Below are 11966 nucleotides of genomic sequence, written 5' to 3' on the forward strand. Positions count from 1 at the left end.
ATTTTGAATGGGAAACATATTTTGATTTGGCAGCACTTGTCAAATTTTCAGAGTTGCGGAGAGAGAAGTGATTGCTGTGGCTAGCTTGTTGTTGATGTCAATAAAGCAGAGCAGACATGTTCTGTCATAGAGCCCCAGCGACATTTCCTGGCAGTGGGAGACATTTGAATTACAGATTAACACAAAGCAGCCTGTCGTTTTCTTATTTGCATTGAGATGTTTATTTGTGGAGAATAAAATATACATATAAAAGAGAGCAAAGTAAAAAGCAGGAGGGTGATCCCAGGTGCTGGTGAATGTATTAGACTGTTGATTCTGCATTATTTTGCTCTGCGTGAATGTATGTTTTCCCTGGAACGTCAGGCCCCTGGAGCAGTGCTTTAATAATCAGTGTACTCAATTATTCCAATGGACTAATAGGATTGGTAATCCTCTCCCTTGAGAGATGCCACTTCCATGCTGAGCATGCAGAACCCTCGTAAGTGTGTGGTTTTGGTATCAGTGGGTTCAGAGTTCTCACCCTTTGAGATCCAGGGTTGAAATGAATTAAATAAGTCATTCCCTTCACCTTCTCCATGTCTCAGATTCTTTCCTCCTTCACTCCAGTTTCACTCACCTTTTACCCATCTCTTTGAGCCAGTCTCCTCCTGACCCCCAGCTCCTCTTCCATCTCTCTCTCACTTGGCCTCTTTCCTCCAGCCTTAAAACATACTTAGGTATCCTTTATCCAGAAACCCCCTTCCCTTAATGCCACTTACTTCCCCATTCACCACCCTAAACGTGCAGTCTGCTATCTCTACCATGACTTCCCCTGGACGGGTTCATTCTTTCAATTTCTGACCTCTCCATTCCACTGAAGGAAGGAACCGAGCAGTGGTGGAGGAGAAGACAGCCCAAATGTAAGGGAGGGCAGAGTTGCACAGAGTGTTAAACGTGAAGATGATAATAGTGAATTTAAGGCCTGATTCCAAATCCACTGAAGTCAGCGGGAGTCTTCTGACTTCAATGACCTTTGAATCAGACCTTTCAGGTGCCAAGAAAGAGGTAACCAGTGAAGGCATTCACTGAGAAAGTGACAGTCAGACAGCAGGTGAAGATAATGATCCTGATGGTAGCACAGTCGATGTACAAAAGTGGCTCCAGGGGGAAGTCAGGGTGGCCAGAGAGGAGGTTACAGTAGTTAAGACTTGATAGCCCAGATCCTCTAAAGGTATTTAGGCATCGTTTTCCCATTGATTTCAATGGGATTTAGGTACCTACATGCCTTTGAGGATGCGGATTGATATGATCAGGGAATGGACAAGAGATTTGGCAGTGGAGAGGATTAGGAAATGAAGGATGTTAGAGATGCTGTAGAGGAAAGGACTTGAGGCAGCCTGGATGGCTGAGGAGGAGAGGCTGATGTGACATGACTGTGAGCTTGGAGTAACAAGGAGGAATTTTTACAGCAGACCCGTAGGACATTTTGCATGCTTTTTCTCTGCCCTTTGAAAGCCTTTCACCACCTTTTTCTTACTTTCTCCCGACGAAGTCACTCTCTGTTCAACCCTTCCCCTCCCAGCATCCTCAACCTACCTTTTCTCCCACAAAGGAAGAATAAAGCCCTTTTGGAGCGTTTGCTCTGGCCAGTGATATAAAAGAAGCTGAAAGTTTTATCTGTTTTTAGATTTTATTCAGATTAGTTTTTCAAATGATCACAAGGCCACCTCTCCTGCTAAGGCGTCTCTGATGTCACTGCGAGCTTGGCTGATCACAAGCAACTTTCATTATTAGGCCAAGCGATGCAGTGAGCCGGGATATAACTTCGATCTTCAGCTTCACCCACATGTGCACATTTACAGACCGTTTCAGAGTGAATGAGCCTCTTATAGCAAGACGGGGGGGGGGGGGGGGTGAAGGGAAATCCTTTTTTGTGTGTTTTATTTTTAGTACCAGGCATAAATATTCCCATTTTACCAGCTTCCAAATTAGTAATTTGTTTCCCATAGCATCCACAATGTGCTAGGTGCTGCACATGCACAAGAGAAGACCCAGTCCCTCACTACAACAGTTTACTATCCTAAAATTCAATGCCAAGCTTTTCATATTGATCAATTTTTAATCCTTTTGATAAATGAATATTCCTATGCAAATGGAATTTCTTTCTCTGATGCATCTTTCTGGAAAAATATCATTGCAAAGGATAAAATAGATGGACCTTGCAAATCTGATTTGTGTAAGCAGGCTTGATTCACATGACTAATCAGCTATTGGGTTAAGTCCTGGCCTCTTTGACACCAATGGGAAAACTCCCACTAACTTCAATTGGGTCAAGACTTTACCCAATTAAGCTAATCACTAGTTAAGAGTTGAAGTAGGGATAGATAGAAAGTGTGTTTTTTTTTCTTCAGAAAATTCTATCTTTTTGTCAAAAAAGTCCTCAAAACATGAGTTTCCAGAGAAAGACACTTGGGGGGGAGAGACAACTTGATCAAAACCCCTATTGTCCATCCAAAAGTTTTGAGAAAATTGGAGCAACCCTACATTACAGGATTGAACACTAAATTGTGTTGGACATCTTCGCTCCCTGTCCCGCACAACTTTTTGTCATGTTGTTGCCCCTCTGTAAAGTCCTGATCCTGTTAACATTTATATACTTGCATAGCTTTCCTCACCTGAGTAGTTCCATTGTGTCCCAATACTCAGATGAATACGGCTCAGTATGGGCATAACTCTCTCCAAGATTGTGGCCTTATTGGCTATAACTATCTACAGAAAAATAAAAACAACTGAATTCAAGGTACTTTGTAAAAATCAAATATAAGCCTCATATTTCAGTTTTTCTGCAGTGCACTTGAACCAATGTAATCAATCGATAATTGCCAATGTCCATTGTCTGTTTTAGCACCAAGGACATTATCTTTTCATTACTTTGCATTTGCTTGTGCCATTCACCATATCATTTATTCAGACTGGTACCAAATGTCTTCAGGAAATCTGTTATGTACCTTTTTATTATTATTATTATTATAGAAAAGAATGAACATTGAAGGTCAGCACTCTTCATAACTGTTCAAGAATACCAATATTTTCTTCAGATACCAGCTAAGAATTCTTTTTTTAAAAAAGCAAAAATATAGATCTAATAAAATTGTATTCCCCATAGGCTGTTCAGACAATGCAAAATGAATATTAAACCTCCTCCCTTCCACACTCATTCTAATCAAGCAATTATTTTGCTGTAATGCTAGGTTTCTATTCTCTTGACAAGATGCATGTTATGTTCTAATGTCCTGGGAGTCATTAAAGTCTATTGCTAAATGCAAAACCCTCCTCCTAGTGTTTTTTAATTATCTTGTATGCAATCTGCTCTTGCCCAGCGTTCACCTCTGTCAAAGCTGCACAGCACAGCTCGGAGCATGCTTCACCCCCTTGTAATTATTGGCACTGTGATTTTTGTCTCATGCTGACTTGTTATTTCAATTTGTCTCTGGTTATTGACAGCAGCGAATAATGCTTTTAAAGGAATGTATAGGCTGGTTAATATTAATATATATGCAAAAGGGGAATGGAAAAATAGCTTAATACTTATCCTTTGTATGAAATCTTTGTTATCTCACAGTTTCTAATGCTTCCTGTCATGAGATTTTTGAAATCAGTCTTTAAGAGCCAACAGCATTGACCATCCAGATTTGTAAACTAAGTCTTGTTTGGGTTTTATTTTAGTGGTTCCTTTCAAAGCAAAACCAGGGATAATGCAACAGAAAAATATTCCAATGGGCTTGGATTTTGCAGATATTTTCCTTTTCGTTTCCTTAAAGTCCTTTACATTTTAGAAATTGTGTCAGCAAAGGAAACAAACTGATTCATGTTGCAAACCAGCAAGTGTGCTGGAGTTCCAAGTACAATGGTATACCAAACCCACTGTTAAGAGCTGGACTCAGGAAGCCACATGCAGCACATAACTTCATTGAACCCAATAATAACAGTGTTTCATAGGCCTCTTTGTCAGTGGATGGTGCTGTCCGCATTAAATTACTGCCTACAGACCAAAGCAACAATGTGGGAGAGGTAGCAACTTTTATTGTGCCAACTTCTGCTGGTGAAAGAGACAAGCTCTGGTCTTTGTTTCTTGAAAGCTTGTTTTTTCCACCAACAGAAGTTGGTCAAATAAAAAATACTACATCACTCACTCTGTCTCTCTAATATCTTGGGACCAACACAGTTGCAACAATACACACACACACACATCTTTTCTGTAGCACTCTTGTAACACTCATCACTATGGTACCTGAGGGCAACTGATTACTGTCACTTCACCTTTGCCATTCTGCCTGGATCTGCTGCTCAAAAGAGGCAAAATGCCTTGTGAGCAGCTCTCCTCGACTGCTACAGCCCTGCCCCCCCATTTCAGTACTTTTTTTCCTTAAGAAATGCTAGATTTGGCACATACATTCAGATTCAGCTCAACATAGCATTAGACAGGACTGATTTCCAACAATATTGGAGAATGTTCACAGACTGAGTTTTGGATGCACAAATGCAAGTCTCCACACCAGAAACCAATTCTAAGAGCTACTCAGATCCAGTCAGAGAGCTGGAACAATCCCATGTGATCTGTGTCTAATCAAGCCAAGTACAGCTTGCACTTTGAATACCGCAAGAAACTGTTTGCAAGCGATCTCTACATCAAGTTATTCACAGAATTTATCCAGCAAATAAGTTTGAACAACGAGTTAATGAGAAAATTGGAACAACGGCCCGTTAACAGAAAGAGGCAAACTTCAAATTAATGATATGCTATGGGTGATGAATTCACCTCCAGTATTAAATAAGAATAATCAGAGAAATGATAATAGCAATAATAAGTGTTAACCAAAACTGAAGCATTTCTCATTTTTGAATGCAGATAATATTAAAATATGTTTCTAATCTTAAAAGTGACTCCATAACAATAGCCTTGTTGAGTCCCACATTTATTATCTCACCAATTCATGTATCAAATATGCTGTTTAAAAGCAAAATGGTTTTTCCTACTTCCCAGCCTTACAGACTCCAGCTGGGATCTAAGAATCAAATATTTTTCCCTCTCATCCATGAATAAAGGCACCACAGGCAGAATTGAGTCTTTAGTGACACCTGTGAAGCCTTCTTGTCTTTGAATCATGTCCTCAGTGATGCCTGGGCAATGCTCCAGCTGTGATTGAGTTTGCACAGGTGTAACTGATTGGAGTTGTGTAAACAATTGCGCTAATTGGGCACAAGGAGGAATAGAGTCCAGCTCAGGTTCTTTCCCGGGGTTTGCTCTGGAGGGGTAACGGGAGTAAAAGTCAGCAATCTGGTACGACTGAAGGTAAAATCCAATCCACTAACATAAAGTACTCAGACTGTATGTATATATTTGTTGTGTGCGGGGTGGTTGGGCAAGTCAGATTTACCTCTTCTCCAAACCGGGGCCAGACAGTGTAATCCTGGCCCCACTGAAGTTAATGAGAAAATTCCCATGGTGTAAACTCTGCTGCAGTTTATATTCCAGTCTGTGGGCTGGAGTAACAAGCACTGTTCTTCCATGCTAGTTGCAGCCACTGGATCTAAATGTGGATCTGCTACTCCTATCCTAGCCTTTGGTGGGCAGCAGGGCAATCCCTTCTGTAGCTGATCATCCCTTTTGTGGGGCTTAAGTCAGATGAAGGAGCTTGTGCTGACACAGCTAAAATAGGGGTTAAGTAGACTTAAGTGGTTGATAGTTTGTGTGCTGGCTCCCTGCACAGGTGGAATTTTGGCCCCTAAGCTCAAGTATGTGTATATGGCCTAGTGGATGGAGTAGAGGGTTAGGACTCAGGAGATTGGGATTCTACTCCTAGCTCTGCTGCTGGGTGACCTTTGGCAAGGGTGCCTTAGTTTCCCCATCTGTGAGATAGTGGTAAAGCTTCTGACCTTCTTTGTAAAGCACTTTGAGATGTATTGATGAAAACACTATACATGAGCTAGGTGTTCTATTTGGTTTCTCTCTTTTTGTCTTACACATTTTCTCCTTGAACAGTGTTTCTCTTCCTTGTTAATGTGTGTAAATATGACTGTAAAGAAATTGCTCCTCTTTTATGGGACATATTCAGGGTGTTGGCTTCAAGTAAAACAAATATATTGAACCTACTTTGGCCTGCTTTTGAGACCTACTATGTTAAAAGAAGAGGCCCAAGAAGTGCCCTGGGGAGAGATCAAAAGTGGGTGAGGCAAGCAATGGAAAAACGGAATAGTGTTTTCTAGAAGCCACCCGTTGCCAGCAGATCAAGTCCTTGAGAGCGAAAGCTCTGACTTGGGAACTCGCGGGATGCAGCAGATGTGGCTGGTCATAGGGCCAGTAGCCCCCTAAGCAAATCACTTTTCTGAGCTGATAAAAAGGTTAAGGATATATTTTATTTTCCTCTTAAAAAAAAAAAAAATCCTACCCTGGGGAGACAGCAGCTGGAGCATACAGTGGAGCCATGAATAAGATAGTTTGTCTTTCATCCCTGTGCATGTCTCTTCTTGCCTTATCTTTTTTATTTCTGTTACTTTATTCCCTCTCTGTTCTGCTTGCTCCCTGTGTTCAGGGCCTGATTATGGTTCTGACAACCTGAACTGGGCTGGGAATGCGGGAAAGAAGTGTATTGGCCATAGGTTGGGGGCATTATGTCTGTATAGGGCAGGAGCAGGGAGAACATCTCCAGAGCATGCACTGGTGACCTTTACATCTTTTGGAGAAGTTATAGCTTGTGAGTCTCCAAGTGCAGTCCTTCTGATGCTCCGGAGACAGAAGCCTGGCCTGACCCCACCCAATCCTGGCATCTCCTGTCTCAGGTACTGAGTGCTGTTGGGAGCGCTAGTCCTGCCTTGTACTCAGGGAGCAAATGCATAGCTACACTGTAGTTAGATCTGGGGCTGGAGTAGTGGGCAGACATGGGTTCTGTGGACGCTTCTCCCAGGTGAGAGAAGCCAGACTGTAACTACGTTTCATGGAGTATGAGCTGACTGCTGTCACTGGATCTGCCTCTTAGTTCTGCTGCAAAGCTGTGATGAGGGAAATGTCAGTATTTCTCCCCAGTGGGCCTCCTGTGAGACAGAGTGCGGTTCAATTAGCCTAACACTGGTAAATTATCTTTATGTGTTGGCTATTTCTGACTGCACACAGATTAGAACCATTACTGAGAAGGTCACAGAGGGAGAAGGTGCAAGACTGCTCACTGCCGTGAAGACTGAGAGGCCAGTTCTGCTTTCACACTGGCAAATCTAGGCTACCGCCATTGAAGTCAGTGGGGTTACATAGGTGTGAGTGATAGCAGAATTGGGCTCTGGCAATTTACATGAGCTCCTTTAAAAAGCTGTGGACAGTCCTTAAAAAAATCTGCACCTTTGTTTCATTTTATTTGGAAATTCATGGATGGGAGGTCGGAGAGTTATGAAACAAATAGGACCTCACCCTTGTTAACATATAAGCATGCACTTAAAACAACATAGTGCAGGGTCCCTCAGAGAGCCCTCAGCAAGGAGAGGCACTAGATTTGCAAAAGAACAGTGGTCCCTTTTGGAATGTAACCAACAAAAAATGATACTGAATAGAAGGTTACTCATATCTGTGGGTGGTTTTGGTACAGATAGGCAGATGTTATGAGACCTCATGAAAACTTTCATTCTCAGAAAAATCCCTTCCCCAGCCCTTCTGAAAATGCTATAAGCTATGATTTTCTATAATAATGGCCCCAAAACACCCACAATGCAGATTCTCCAATTTATTCCAGCAGTGCAAAGGGGCCAGAAAGTGGATTGATTTCCCCAGCACCTATGATAATCCACCAATCTCTTGCAGCCCCCACTGTAGGAGGAGTGTTGGAAGTTGGAAAGGACAGAAGTAGCTAGAATGCTATTGTGCTCTGGCAGGTGAAAGGTCCCATGCGGGTCATAGCCAGCTGACACAGATTAGATGAACCCTTTGGCTGCTCTAATTTCCACTGGGGCTGGCCTCAGAATCAGGGACCAGTAAACATCTCTTCTGCAGTCTCTGCTGAACTGTATTAATGAATAGTGGGCACAGCTGAAGATCTAGGCCCACAATTTATAGCAATAGCATATGATTATTATTCACTACTTGTGTTAAAGTAGTGCCTAGAAGTCAAGCCCCAGCCAACAATATCATGATACTAGGGACTGTAGAAACACATATTAGAAATGGTCCCTGAAGAATTTAGTCTAAATAGACAAGAGAAAGGGTGAGTGAAAGGAATAAAAACAACGGGTTGCATTGCTTAGGTCAAGTCTTCTAGAAGGATATAGCAAATGGATTTTATTATGTGAAACTGGGTAGCACAGCATGAACAATGGCAGTCAGAGAACAACAAAATGTGTCATGTGTTGCCCCTCCTGATCAGGTCTTGGTGAAACAAGTTTAATGAAAATCCTCTCCTTTTCAGTACCTAAAGTGGGAAAGGTGCTCTGACTCCATGGTGATGGGCACCAATAGAACAGCTGGGTGGAAATGCCACCCAATCCTTCAGTGCTGTTGCAGGCAGGAGTCTCACAGAGGTGAATGAGAGTTCTGCTTTCATCAGGACTGTAGAATCAGGATCTGATTCTGATGTCACTAAGGCCTCGTCTAGACATGGAAACTTAACCAATTTTACTGATATAGTTATAACATTATAACCCCCTTTGCTCATACTCTTCATCCAGTATGAGTGGCTTTTTCAGTTTAGCTTAAACTCCTTCCCAAGTGACATAAGCTAAACCTATAAAAGGCACTGTCATATCAGAATAAAAGCATGCACACAGTGATTTATACCAGTATAACTAGATTGGCTTATATTCACCCTTTAGCTTACATCAGTGTAACTTTCCCACGTAGACAAGCCTTCGTTCTAGCAGTGCCAATCGTGAATTATGCCAATGCTTGGTACATCAGCTTAGAAGCCGGACCCTGGTCCTTACCTCTTTGTTTAAATACACTTCTACTGTTTCATCTGTCCACTGATGGTAGATTATTTTGATGACAGTGATTGTGGGCGCATGTGCGTGCAGAGATGCTGCTTTTGTTAGTAAGAATGGCATCAGCTGACAGAGAGTCTCTTGGTCTTTATTTGCTAAGGAAGAGACTCTTACTTTAAGAGTCTAAGTTAAGATTTGTCCTTTCAAGCTGCAAAATAAATCAATCTCGTGCTGTGTAGTTACTGAGGCGAGACGCTTCAGTGTAATACATGAATGCTGTTTTACACATGGAAATGGTACACCTTGAAAATCAATTTCATGCCACAGCATGGTGATGATGGTTTTTACTTATCATATTTGCTCTTAACAGTAAAAACAATCACATAACATCTGATAGAAACAGGTCTACTTCATTTATATAGACAATTATAAATTGTTTCTTGCAATATTAACAGTAGCATTCGCTTCACTGATGTATCGGTAATTTACCTTATGGGCTCAAGGCTGAGCATCTGTACTACATTTAGATCCACAACAGGATTAAAACATCTTTACAGTAGAGGTAACTGGTTTTGTAATGATTTGTGGGGAATGGAGCATGTTCTATTCCTTGGTAATAGTGCTGCCCCTCCTTCAGACTATCTAAAGCATTTCTCAGTGATTGCTGTCTATTGCTTTGAACAGAAGTGTACACTAGGCCAAGATTTTCAAAAGTGGCTCCTGAAACGGAGACACTTTTTAAAGGAACTTGATTTTGAGAGATTGGCTGCTCAGCACTTTTCTGAAGATCAAGATCGTTTAAGATGTTTCAACCTGGGCACCCCAAATTGCTAGTCACTTTTCCTGGCCCTCATGTATAGGAATAACAGAGATAAGCAGACCTGGTTTTAAAACATGAAGGATGGGGGAGAGGAAAATTTCATAACCATTTTCACAAAAACGTCCATTCTTTCTCATCACAGAAATTCAAATATTGATTTTTTTTTTCAACCAAAACTACAGGTAAGCTAAGAAAAACCCATCCTTTTGGTACCAGCTTGGAATGTATGAGGATCTGGGAGACAGGGACCATTATTTTATTTGCTATTTGTGGGAAGGTTTTGGCAGCTTTTATAGTGAATTTCTACATCCTTGAGTTCTTCATTGATTTTGGTTCTCGATGTATCCTACATAAAAACTATTTTAAACCTCAGAAAAGGTTTGCTTAGAGATTTGACTTGAGTTGTAGAAGACTTGCAAGGACACCAGCTCCTGTGAGACCTTATCTGTGGCTGAAGGCCTGTGAGAACAGCTGTTCTCATAAGATACTGGATGTATTTGAAGTGGGTCTGAACTTGAACCAGAGCCATAGTGATGGGTTCAGATCTAGGAATTCATAGAGATTTGAACATAAGAACGGCCGTACTGGGTCAGACCAAAGGTCCATTTAGCCTAGTATCCTGTCTACCGACAGTGGCCAATGCCAGGTGCCCCAGAGGGAGTGGACCAACAGGCAATGATCAAGTGATCTCTCTCCTGCCATCCATCTCCATCCTCTGACAAACAGAGGCTAGGGACACCATTCCTTACCCATCCTGACTAATAGCCATTAATGGACTTAACCACCATGAATTTATCCAGTTCTCTTTTAAACGCTGTTATAGTGCTAGCCTTCACAACCTCCTCAGGTAAGAAATTCCACAAGTTGACTGTGCGCTGAGTGAAAAAGAACTTCCTTTTATTTGTTTTAAACCTGCTGCCTATTAATTTCATTTGGTGACCCCTAGTTCTTGTATTATGGGAATAAGTAAATAACTTTTCCTTATCCACTTTCTTCACATCACTCATGATTTTATATACCTCTATCATATCCCCCCTTAGTCTCCTCTTTTCCAAGCTGAAGAGTCCTAGCCTCTTTAATCTCTTCTCATATGGGACCCGTTCCAAACCCTTAATCATTTTAGTTGCCCTTTTCTGAACCTTTTCTAGTGCCAGTATATCTTTGTTTAGATGAGGAGACCACATCTGTACGCAGTATTCGAGATGTGAGCGTACCATAGATTTATATAAGGGCAATAATATATTCTCAGTCTTCTTCTCTATCCCCTTTTTAATGATCCCTAACATCCTGTTTGCTTTTTTGACCGCCTCTGCACACTGCATGGACATCTTCAGAGAACTATCCACGATGACTCCAAGATCTTTTTCCTGACTTGTTGTAGCTAAATTAGCCCCCATCATATTGTATGTATAGTTGGGGTTATTTTTTCCAATGTGCATTACTTTACATTTATCCACATTAAATTTCATTTGCCATTTTGTTACCCAATCACTTAGTTTTCTGAGATCTTTTTGAAGTTCCTCACAGTCTGCTTTGGTCTTAACTATCTTGAGCAATTTAGTATCATCTGCAAACTTTGCCACCTCACTGTTTACCCCTTTCTCCAGATCATTTATAAATAAGTTGAATAGGATTGGTCCGAGGACTGACCCTTGGAGAACACCACTAGTTACCCCTCTCCATTCTGAGAATTTATCATTAATTCCTACCCTTTGTTCCCGGTCTTTTAACCAGTTCTCAATCCATGAAAGGACCTTCCCTTTTATCCCTTGACAACTTAATTTACATAAGAGCCTTTGGTGAGGGACCTTGTCAAAGGCTTTCTGGAAATCTAAGTACACTATGTCCACTTGATCCCCTTGTCCATATGTTTGTTGACCCCTTCAAAGAACTCTAATAGATTAGTAAGATACGATTTTCCTTTACAGAAACCATGTTGACTATTGCTCAACAGTTTGTTTTTCTATGTGTCTGACCATTTTATTCTTAACTATTGTTTCGACTAATTTACCCGGTACCGATGTTAGACTTACCAGTCTGTAATTGCCGGGATCACCTCTAGAGCCCTTTTTAAATATTGGCATTACATTAGCTAACTTCCAGTCCTTGGGTACAGAAGCCGATTTAAAGGACAGGTTACAAACCTTAGTTAATAGTTCCGCAACTTCACATTTGAGTTCTTTCAGAACTCTTGGGTGAATGCCATCTG

This window comes from Malaclemys terrapin, chromosome 6 (assembly GCF_027887155.1).
Source record: "Malaclemys terrapin pileata isolate rMalTer1 chromosome 6, rMalTer1.hap1, whole genome shotgun sequence".
NCBI classification, from domain to species: Eukaryota; Metazoa; Chordata; order Testudines; family Emydidae; genus Malaclemys; species Malaclemys terrapin.